Raw genomic sequence first — 12,080 nt, forward strand, 5'->3', positions numbered from 1 at the left:
TCATGCATATGGTTTTTACCTTGATTTCTTTTGATCAAATGCAGATGTTACTTTCAAAGTTCTATTAAAAACTTAACTGATTAATAACAACTTTTATACGCCATGAGCTAAAAAGAGAGTGGGCATATTGTTATTGAAAGTGAAGACATCCTCGTTGATCTTCATAGCAGCAGATATATGTCACAGTAATCTAAAATTTGTGAAACCTTCAAGGGAGGGAGAAGTTAAACAGTTCTTCATGCTGTGCTCTTCTACAGAGCTTCTAGGAGATATGAGTTTTACAATGATGATGACTTCATGGTAACTGTTAAAAAAACTACATTTAATACAAAATAAAAATGTTTTTTTTTTTTCGTATATTTCCAGATAGTTCATACTGTATCTACTTCCATCTACTTTACCGGGTAAATTCACATTAAAGAAACTCAAATTCAGATCGCAAACTGACTAATTATATTGCACCACTTTACTGTGTTATCTGTTTTTATATAAACAGTATACTAGAATTTTGCATGTGTGCTGTGAAAAAGATTAATTTTCATACAGGAAACCCATAAATATTGGGAAACATAATTGATAAATACCATTATGCAGGTGGATGTTGCACATTGGTGGTGGTGGAGGGGAGTATCATTACCTGTAAAGCGCTTTGAGTGGAGTGTCCAGAAAAGCGCTATATAAGTGTAAGCAATTATTATTATTATTATTATTATTATTATTATTATTATTATTATTATTATTATTATTATTATTGTTGTTGTTGTTGTTATTATTATTAAATTATTGCTAACTAAGACCTTAAGATGTTTTCAGAATTATATATGGTAGCTGAAATCATTTGTTTTATTAAAGTGATGATTGTTAACTTCATATTAATATAATTGTGCCAAAGTGACATCTTGCTGTTGTAGGATTAAATTATAATCACTGCTGTTCATATGTAGTCTAGTTTTTCTAGATTATAGTCATAGAGTATACAGTATCTGACAGCATATTAATGAGAAAACCTTTTGTCTAACTTACTAAGGATACAGCAGCAAAGTTGCTCTACCAGAGAAGTTTACTTGGATAAATTCCAAATTAATACTTGTCTGAATCCCTTTGCGTGCATAAATCAGACAATGTACAAATCAAGACTTGATAAATGATGAACCAAAACTTATCTGACACCTTACAAATGGGTAGTGGCAGCTCATTGTTTATTATGCAACCGTGAACAGCTGTAATTTGCAAGAGGACAAAGTCTGTTGCTGAACAGTGAATGTGGTTAATACATTCCATGATCTTAAAAAAAATGCAAACCCATTAATCATTCAAACAATTTCATCCAGGACACCTCTTTTATATTTTTTAAATAAGCACCATATGTATAAGAAAAAATATTTTTCTAAAACACAATTGGTATTCTTAGTTTACAAATTTTTAACGTTTTACAGTGCGATCTTAAATGAGAAACCTTCTATTATTTGTTTTCCAAAGGTCCCCTTAATATTATATAAATAACTAACATAAAACTGCACACTGAACTATTCTTATAAAGTAAATCTTTGCAGTTCTAATTACTGTAATTAACATTTTATTTAAAATGTAACAATTCATGACATGCATTTGACAGGTGAATTAGTATCAGAACATGTTTTTATCATTCATCACATTTCTATTTCTGTTGTGTGAAATAAGGTGTACGTTGGGGGTATAATGAGGAAAGGACTATACTGTAGCAGGAAAGAATGCTTAGGAGCAGGTACAGTATACATGAAGTTTAAATAATGGGTTATAACCTACAGTATCTAGACACTAATGCCAACAGTGCAGTGTAGAAGAAGTACAGTGAATTACCTGGTAACTACTCTATTGCAACTAGAAAGCAATGTTTATCAATAAAAATGCATTAGTGTGCTTAATTCTAAATAGTCTTACTGTTGGTAAATAAGGTACAGAAGGTGGACATGATCTTTTTCTCACAAAAACATTCTATTCAGTCAGGAGACAGAACTCTACAGTATCCTGGAGAGATCTCTGAAGCTGCTGAGTTTGCTTTGGTTATTCCAGGCACACATGCAGGGCACCATAGTTTGATCTTTTGATGTCCAACAGCTTCAAAATGACCTAAAGTAAGACTATGTGATCTATTAGACTATGTCTTATATATATATACTGTAGGTATGCCTATAACTTCACTTAAGATTTGATGGCAAGCTATACATCTTAGTCCACCTTAAGACAAAGATCCAAATCAGGTGAACCCTCTTTTCAGACGATTAACCTATTGCTTATACAGAAAGTAAGCTCCAATATACAGTACAATTAACTGAATGTTAATTACTGTACATAGTTCTTTGATTACCAATAGAAAGAAACTATTGTAATGGGACAAGGCAAATCCACTCAGCCCAAGATCACTGTAGATGACAACCTTCTTGAAATGGTGGAGAAGTTCAGATATTTGAGTACAATGGTAACCAACAACCTATCTCAAGCAAGCCATTAAGTGGACTTGAAACAACTGCATTCTTACCATTAATATGATGATGCTGACTTATGTCCTTGTGTCCTCATCATGTTACAGTATGGCAGTGGGACACGGCATCGATGACAAACAGCTTTTAAGAGACAACTGAGTTTTTTCAATTTTCACTTATTCTTGCAGATCCTGACAAGAGAATCTTACTCACAGTGAGGTCTTGAACAAAGCTGGCTTACCAGGGACCTTTGCCATACTGAAGCAAGGGTCCATACAAAGGATAGCTACACTGGTGGAAAAAGACTCACAAGCTGCACCAAAATGCACTACAAAGACATGAATGGGCAGGAGATAAAAGCTTTTAGCATCAAGACTGGAAGTCTCCTGCCAGCATCAAGAGCTAGTTTGCATCACCAACTGAGGGAAGGCATGGAAATAGAATGGTTTGAACTGACCTGAGACAACTCTATATTCCTATATTCAGACAGCATATTTCCATTGTCTCCTCCATTGCAGAGCAATTGGAATTCCATTTATATAACCTGAAAACTATTCTATTTTGCATTATTTCTTAGGCGTGGAAATGTATTTAGCCCTGGTTCTCCTACAGCCAAAAGACTGACAAGATTAACTATAATCTCTACATTTCAACCCTTCGCCATGTACAGTATGTGTGTGTGAATAAATGCATGTAAATGTGTGAGTGGAGTACACTGGACTCTACTGAAACACAATACAGAACATGAATGTAACACATCAAGGACTATCCCTTCACCAAATCAAGAAATCAAGATGACTCTTTGGGTAACTCGACTTGGACTTACTGCAGCTTGATTAAATTGCATTTTTACATTTGGCAAACACAATAATATAAAGTAGGTCTGTAGGTTTTCATATATTTCCCATCACAGATATTTTAGTTAAACTTCAAGCAAAAAGTCTATTATATTGTTATATTGAGTATCATTTTGGAACAATTAGAATGTTCCAAATTATCTGACTGCAAAGCTTATAAGAGAAACAGTTTCTATTTATCTACTTTAAATGAATCATAAAGTATATTGTATTTTGTACCTTAGTATCAGTGGCATTGCTTTCAACTTCTGTAAAATGCTTATGTTTTTCTAGTTAAAGATAGTACACAACAAACTAAAGTGGTATTTTAAACATTTTTAAACATTCAATTTTTCGTTCTTGCCAAAACCAAATGTGAACACTTTAAAATACAGTACAGGTAAATACAGCTAAACTTTTACTAAATTACACTGTAATTATTCTGTAACAATACTGTATTAAGTAAATTACACAGTATGTAATTACAGATATACTGTAAATCTAGTGCAAGCTTACTGTATACTTAAAACGTTCTGACATTTTGCATGTTTATTGATGCCTTTCACTTTGTCATAGAATATCAACATACAGCTATCTTGAATATTTTCAAACATAACTGCATTGCCTTTACACAACTTAAATGCATTTTCCAGGTAAAATGTACAAGGTATTTGAAATACCCTGCCAAAAGTGTTGTACCTAACACATTGCATGTACTGTATACAGCTAGCCAGAAAAGTTTAATTTTAACATCCTTCTATACAAAAGTAAAATTTAAAACGTACCTTCATTAGTAGTTAAAAGTATATCTTTAATTAACTGTATACTCATTCTTACAAGAAAATTAGAAGCCAGTTAAAATCATCTGAAACTAAAGCAGTTATCATCTTGAATGAATCTAATGTACTGTAGTACAGTATGTGTATTTTTTAGGAATTTGTCTTTTAAACCATATGTTTTCTTTAGGAAGGCTTTTTGAAGTATAGCTTTACTCTTTTTTGTATGGCTGTCAAATGATTTTCTTCACAATCTTGCTGAAGTTGACAAATGGCAGTTTGGCAAACTCACCATTGACCAGAACAAGTTATTTTCAGCTCTGCCACAAAAAGAACTGCATTTTGATCTTAACTAAACTGTTTTCAAGTGTACATCAGGTGCCAGTGTTTTCTCTAATTTGTTTTCAAGTGCACATCAACTGTATTCTTTTCTCCTCCTTTCTATCCAGGTCTAGAACACACTGTTTTGATACATTATGCATAACTCCAAAGTCCTTTTATAGATTATACTACTTGTGTACTAAAAAAGCAGTCAGACAAAGCTCAGATTCAGAAAAATGCTGTACAGATGGTGTTCTTAAGTTTACATGAGGTTTATAATTCTCCTGATGTGATGAATCAGCTGTTTCAGTAATGCAGAACAAAAAGACTGCTGATGCAGAGGTTCCTGTCTATGTCTTCACTCTGATTTTCAAACAGCACTGGAATTCATTCTTTTTGATCAAAAACCATAAATGTACTCCAGTACTTTATATATAACACCCTCTCAGACATGAATTATTTGTAAACAAAGACAATTCTTCTTAGATATGTATCAACATGGTGCCGATGTGAAATAAACTAAAATCCTTTTTAAAATAAAAAAGTTTGCATTTAAGTCATTGTAGAGGGTTTTGTTCCTGATTATGAGAAGAACCCATCTTTCTTACTGCAAGGGTATCACAAAGATTAAAGGAATAATGAGTCAAAAAGTCCACAAGAATTTAGTTTGAATTATTTTATAAAACAACCTTTTTATAGGGATTGAGTTTCCTTAAGATGTCAATAAACCAGGATCATCAGAATATGCAATGTAATTCAAACAATAAAACAACACACATTTAAAAACTGTATGTTATTTTCTGCAAGTGCTTTCGGTATTTTATAGTAAATCAGAAACAGAGTTTTCTTGGAAAGATGCAGAGCGTTTCTCATTGGTAAACTAAAATACTGTACTACGGGTTTTAAAACACCATTTCTGGACAAACAAAAACAAAGGCTCATCAAGCTCAAACTGTCTGATTTATGCAGTCTTAAGCAGAATAAACATACACGTTGCAAAGGAGCAAGAAAATGTTTATTGCATGATGAAAAGAAAAGAAACACAACGTTTTGGCTGCGGAGCCTTCTTCAATTGTCAAGGCTCCATAGCCGAAAACATTGTGTCTCTTTGCTTATCAGCATGGAATTAACCATTACTTGATCCTTTGCAACCTATGCATGCTGACACAGCTACCTACAGTACTTGAACTTAAACATACATGGTGTTTACAATGCTTGTCCATTAATAATTAATAAGAGTAATTGCTTACACTTAAATAGCACTTTTCTGGACACTCCACTCAAAGCATTTTTCAGGTAATGGGTACTCCCCTCCACCACCACCAATGTCCAGCATCCTCCTGGATGATACAACGGCAGCCATAGTGCGCCAGAACGCTCACAAAACATCAGCTATCAGTGGCTAGGAGAACAGAGTAATGAAGCCAATTCATAGATGGAGCATATTAGGAGGCCATGATTGGTAAGGGCCAATGGGAAATTTGGCCAGGAGTTACACCCTACTTTTTTCAAGAAATGCCCTGGGATTTTTAATGACCACAGAGAGTCAGGACCTCGGTTTTAAGTCTCATCCGAAAGACGGCACCTTTTTACAGTATAGTGTCCCCGTCACTATACTGGGGCATTAGGAGCCACATGGACCGCAGGGTGAGCACCTCCTGCTGGCCCCACTAACACCTCTTCCAGCAGCAACCTTAGTTTTTCCCAGGAGGTCTCCCATCCAGGTACTGACCATGCTCACACCTGCCATTATTATTATTATTATTATTATTATTATTATTATTATTATTATTAATGACAATAACACAAACATACAATACAATTTACAAGTTACTCTGAATACAATCAAAGAGGCCATCTTCCTGACCAACCTGAGAAACAGACCCACAAGAGGGATAAACCTGCCTTAAAACAGAATACAATCCAGACCTAAATCTTTCTTCTAATGAATCCAAATGTTTCAAAGTAAATGAGACCCTATCTCCCTATTCTAAAATTCATCACTAACCTGGCGAGATTGTCTGCAAGTTCCTTATAGAGGAAATCAGGGTTTTCTAAAAATAAGGGACAGCAAGCTCTCTTAAACGAGGTTTAGATACAGTACTTAGCTAGAATCTGTTTTTTAAGGTTGGTCTTTAAGGTCCTTTTGCCTAGCATGCTTCTTCTTTTCTCACCGCCTGTTTCCATACAGTAGCTCATAGTTTAATTTATCATTCTCAGTAGGTGAGTGTCCTAGTAAGAAATATTAATAAACAAAGGTGATATACAGTTCTTTAAAAAATGCAATCAAACACAATAAACAGGGCATCCCATTTATATCAAACACATTTATATTTAACAAATCTAGGCAGGTGAGTCCTTGAAGATTAGAATGATGGATTACTATGACGTGCCAACTCAAACTAAACTTGTTAAACTCTGCTTTATGTATGGTAGTGCTGTTGCTGCTCAGAGAGCTTACAGATGGGATTTACAATGCAAAGATTTTTCTTGCTGAAGCACCAATATATTCTTAGTTAAGAAGTTTTGAGAAATGGAAAGTGTTTGTCCATCTGAGCATCTAAGATGTCCCACAATAGGAACAGAAAAGAACATTGCTGCCACAGCTGAAGAGATTAGTCCTAAGAAGACAATCCATTGCCTTTCAGTAGAATGTGGTGTTAGCAGAACAACTATTGCTCACATTCTGCATGAAGATCTTCACCCTTGGCTATACAAAATCTAGATTGGTGAGAAACATGAAAATAAGACTCCTATGCTTGTAATTCAATATAATAAAACAAATGTGTGGTTTTCTTAAACAATCTTTGCTACACAAATATATCTGTTAGCTTTAAATGGGACACCCTGTACATACTGTATAAATATAGACAAATTGAAGGATCCGTAAATACACATGTTAAAAACTCCTTTTATAACACCATGTTTCCTGATCTGAAAGTAAAACACTTCTCAAGTGTGTTCTCTTTTGAGAAACCCTCATAATCCTCTACTATTTTGTGATAGAACTGAAATGCCAAGGCTGCACTTTGCAGAAGAAGCTGAGAAACACTAAGGAATTCCAAAACAAGATGTAGATCAGTATGAAATGCTTTTATTAGAACAATGAACATATCACTTCACAAAGGATATGCTCTGTAGATAGCTAAAATGGCAAAGGCAGAAATTATTTCATACATCAAACACTTAGGTCTGGAGTGTGAGCTACAGAATGTCAAGAACTGAGTTCTGTGTACGTACATACCTAGCCAATCATAACACTTTCTGTTAAAGAAGGGAAGTACAGTAGGTCATTTATTATGTTTCAGTAAATCCTGCTGAATTAAAATAACAGCATCAAAGCTCCAGTCCTTAACTCTGTGTTTCAGAACTACGTCACACTTCCTAATCCACAACAAGATTCATACTTCCTCAACCTGAGTACAATGGTCTTTTTTAGTATGGGTTAACTATAGTTATTCCTCAGACACTCTCACGCTTTACATTACATGATTCACAAAAAAAATGACACAGCAGATTCATGCAATTTGTGTTATCTTATTTAGAGCTGTATACTACTGTGGAATATTGTCAAGTGGTTAATTTTAATACAGTTCTTTCCCCTAAAGTGTAAAATATTGTTCAATTAGCATATATTAACACATAATAATGTGTATAAAGCAATAACAATAATTAAAGTTAGCTAATTAAAAAGAGCATGCTATAAAGGCATTTATAATAGTAAAAGCAAGTCACTGTTAACAATTAAAAACATTCATGATTTTTTTTCATTTTGATTAATAGAATTCTCCCGAGAAAAGCACCTGTTCCATAAATATAGTGCGCAGCAATTAGTAGGGGTGAAATCTCAAAACCCTAGACACCTTTCTTTAAGGTTTTAGTAATTACAAACCGAATGGCTGTGCAGAGTGAAGCTGGGATTTGCTAAGCTGAATGAGACATAAACACAACTTGAAATCAAATTAAATCAGAGGAGAAAATCAAATTGCTGATGTTTTTGTTAATTGTGGTTACTCAATCAAGGTTTAATCTTTAGCATTTTCAGAGCTCTTCACGTTTTCAGAGAGGAATCTGTTCATACAATATTTATCTTCTTTCACGCATTTTAACCAGTAAGTGGTCTATACTGAAACAATGTTTAATCTGGTTAAGACACGTGTTGTTATTAAAAACTAAATGGGTCTAAGAGGCAATGGAAACAACTGAAGCTTATGTACCTTCAAGTGATTTTATTAAAATTAGCCTGAGCTAGAGACTTTCAAAACTGGCATGGAGCATAAGGTTTTCTTAAAATAATTCACTTTCTGTGAAGATATTAATATATTTGCATGTCTCTTGAGTTTAAGAATGCTAATTCCTGTCAGCAGTAAAGGACAGAAATATGTTTAAAATTCAGATACAGTATACTGTACGTAAAGGGGAAACATCTAACTCTGTATAGAATAATAATAATAACGATTGCTTACACTTATATAGCACTTTTCTGCACATTCTACTCAAAGCATTTTACAGGTAATGAACTCCCCTCCACCACCAATGGATCATGTGACGGCAGCCATAGTGCGCCAGAACGCTCACCACACATCAGCTAATAGTTGGGAGGAGAACAGACTAATGAAGGGGATTATTAGGAGTCCGTGATTGGTAAGAGTCAAGGCCAAAACGCCGAGGTTAACCCCCTTCTCTTTTTGAGGAACACTCTTTTTGAGGATTTTTTAATGACAACAAAGATTCACGACCTCGCTTTTACATCTCATCTGATGGATGGCACCTTTTTACGGTATAGTGTCCCCATCAATATACTGGGGCATTAGGACCCACACAGACCACAGGGTGAGCGCCCCCTGCTGGCCCCACTAACACCTCTTCCAGCAGCAACCTTAGTTTTTCCTAGGAGGTCTCCCATCCAGGTACTGACCAGGTACTGACCAGGCTCACACCTGCTTAGTTTCAGAGGTTTGCCAGTTATGAGCTGCGGGGTGATATGGCTGCTGGCTGTACTTCATATTGCATCCCAAAGCTTAGGGTGAATGTCTGTATAAAATCTGTGTATTTTGGTTAGTAAGAGCGATTTCCAAAGCTTTGCATTTTATGTGATGTGCGAGGAATGTAAAAATATGTCTTTTAATATGTTTTTCTACTAAATACAAATCACCATTCAATTTGCAGGGAGTATTGTCTTTTTCCTCACAGAACATATGTCATCTGCATGTTTTTACTATATATTGGCATCCTTTATGACAAACTGCAGTAAAAGTGCAACCTCAGAAATATCAGTTATTTCACACAATCTGCAGTTTTGAGTTTTTTTTAAATTGGAATTTATTTTTAAAAAGTTTTACAACTCTGCTCTTTGATTAGGTGATTACTATGGTTAGCAATGAGCTATGCTTTCTCCTGCACTGTTTTTGCCAGTAAATTACAACTGGACCTTTGCTTACATAAAAAAATAGCCAGTTTCTACAAATATTCCCAGAGAAAATAGTATTTTCATTTTATTATTAAGAAATAACTTATTTAATTTGGTAACTTCGGCACGTGGAGTCCTTGATAAATAATGTTGGGGGGTATCTGGTTTGTAAAACACAGCCATTTATTTATATTTTACCTTTGCCATAATCTATAGAGTTTATTTTTTTGAGTGGGGAAGTACATCTTTTCAGATGTAACAAAAGCTAACAGGCAACATCTCTCCCTCAGCAGAATAAAACTGATAGAAGTATGGAGCACATTAATGTGTGGCGTTACGTAAGATATAAACCTGAGATCTGTATTTTATTTTTCATTCATATATTTTATTACATGTCTACAAGTATTGGTAAATACTTCCTGTTTGAAACTACATTGATTTTCTAAGCTTCAAGGTGATTGTAGAGCATCTCAGGCTATTGTGTAATAAGTTACAATAAGAATCTTCCCATCATGAGCATCCACGAAGTGAGGCTGGGTAATTGAATCTTGCACCACGTCATTAAAACAATTGGATCTAAAACCCACAGAGTAGAACACCAAACAGATGGTACTGATGGGGAAATGATAGTTTTATTAAGTCTTCAAAAGTCTCTGACTTCCAGTATATACTCTAACTCAAATTGTGTTTCCGTCCTGCAAGTCTATGCATTCTATCTGAGGAAGATCAGATTTTTAAAAATGGGTTACGTTTAAAATGCTGTTAAAATAAAAATCTTGTCAGTAATGACCTTGTGAATGTACAGTATATATATGTTTTTAAAATAAAAATCTTGTCAGTAATGACCTTGTGAATGTACAGTACTATATATATATGTTTTTAAAAATATCATGATACTATTATTTTTTTCTTAATGAAACATATATTTACAATAAATACACTCAGCACTGTTCCTTTTATTTGGATTTTAACATTTGCTCCACTGAACGTCCTTACAGAAGTGTACACAGTATTACTATAAAACTCAGCAGTTTTACTGTAAAGTATGATTCAGGTATAAGAAATCTGTATTTTTTAACATACAGTACAGTGGTAAAGCAGTAGAGCTGTCCCCAAAATGTACCCAAGTACTGTGATGCGGTGATTTTGAAAAGGATAAAACGGCCTTTTGTTTTGATCTGCTTTAACCTGCTTTCCAAAATTGGGATTAAAATCCCCCCCACGAAAAGTGCAAGAAAATGCAACAAAAAACATAAATTCCCTTAAGTTAAAACATTTTAATGCAAAGAAAAAAATGGTTAATTTAAAACTCAAGTACTACATGCATTAGTAGTGTAAATAATTTTAAAAAGCCTTGAGTTCTGAGGAAACTGGGATTCCCAATGGGACAAGCTCGTTCAAATTCTCACGCACACTACAGACTACTGTAAATATAATTAACACACGTTATTAGTTTGTATCTACAGTAGATAACCCTTCACACAGTACTGCCGCTTCCCCCAACCCTTGCAAAATTAGCTTTAATTACTTCAACGGAACTACAGTACCAAACAACTTAGTGTCCAAAGTGGCTTTAACTCGTGGGTGTTAAAAAGTTGCTCTTCCTGTGCACAAATACCATTCAGTTCCATAACATTTTGAACACTTGGACATATTAAGAAAAAACATATACTGTATACAGTAGTTCATGTTTTTAACCTAAACAGTGAGACGAGAATATTAAATTAATATTTCGCATTCTAAATCAGGGGGGACGGGGATTATTAGCATTCATCTCTGTACACATCACATCTCCTAGCAAATTGCACTGATAATAATTTAAACCCTTTAAAATAAAGTGCGAAAATTCACTTCGGCAACTACGAGTTATGCTTTGGTACTGTACTGTATGAATAAAGCGTTATCAATTAAATTTTAGATTACCAGATGGATCTATTAGGACCCAAAGTAAAGTTTATTGTTACAGATACTGTAGCAACTTACCGTTCTCCAGTAACGAACGGTAAAATTCGCAGCTCACTTTGGATTCCAGTATGAACTCTGCAGCTTTTATTCTACGCTTCTTGCTCCTAACGCGTTTACTCAACATTCAGAGTGCTCCGACACAGCTCCGCCCAAGCACTGTCGGTCAAGAGCAGGAGTTCAGTACCACAGTTGAACAGTTGATGACACATTTATGGTGCTTTCCTTGATCCAGATAGGGTCATTCACATCTGAAGCACATATGAGAAAATGCACCTGAGACGATTATTATTATTATTATTATTATTATTAT

At 34.5% G+C, this 12,080-nt stretch overlaps 1 protein-coding gene across 6 annotated transcripts in view; it reads right to left on the reverse strand.

The window, feature by feature from the left end:
• The window catches only part of znf385d (zinc finger protein 385D), a 279,058-nt gene extending 267,183 nt beyond the window's left edge, over positions 1 to 11,875 (reverse strand). For 5 of the 6 annotated variants that reach the window (XR_011190740.1, XM_069195074.1, XM_069195076.1 and 2 more), the window contains exon 1: positions 11,789 to 11,874. The gene's annotated coding sequence lies outside the window, so the exon portion shown is untranslated. Of the gene's footprint in view, positions 1 to 11,788 lie in introns of all 6 variants that reach the window. The other variant, XM_069195072.1, reaches the window with a different exon arrangement.
• Between the last annotated feature and the right edge of the window lie 205 nt (positions 11,876 to 12,080).

Source organism: Lepisosteus oculatus, chromosome 10 (genome assembly GCF_040954835.1).
Source record: "Lepisosteus oculatus isolate fLepOcu1 chromosome 10, fLepOcu1.hap2, whole genome shotgun sequence".
In the NCBI taxonomy this organism is placed as follows: Eukaryota; Metazoa; Chordata; class Actinopteri; order Semionotiformes; family Lepisosteidae; genus Lepisosteus; species Lepisosteus oculatus.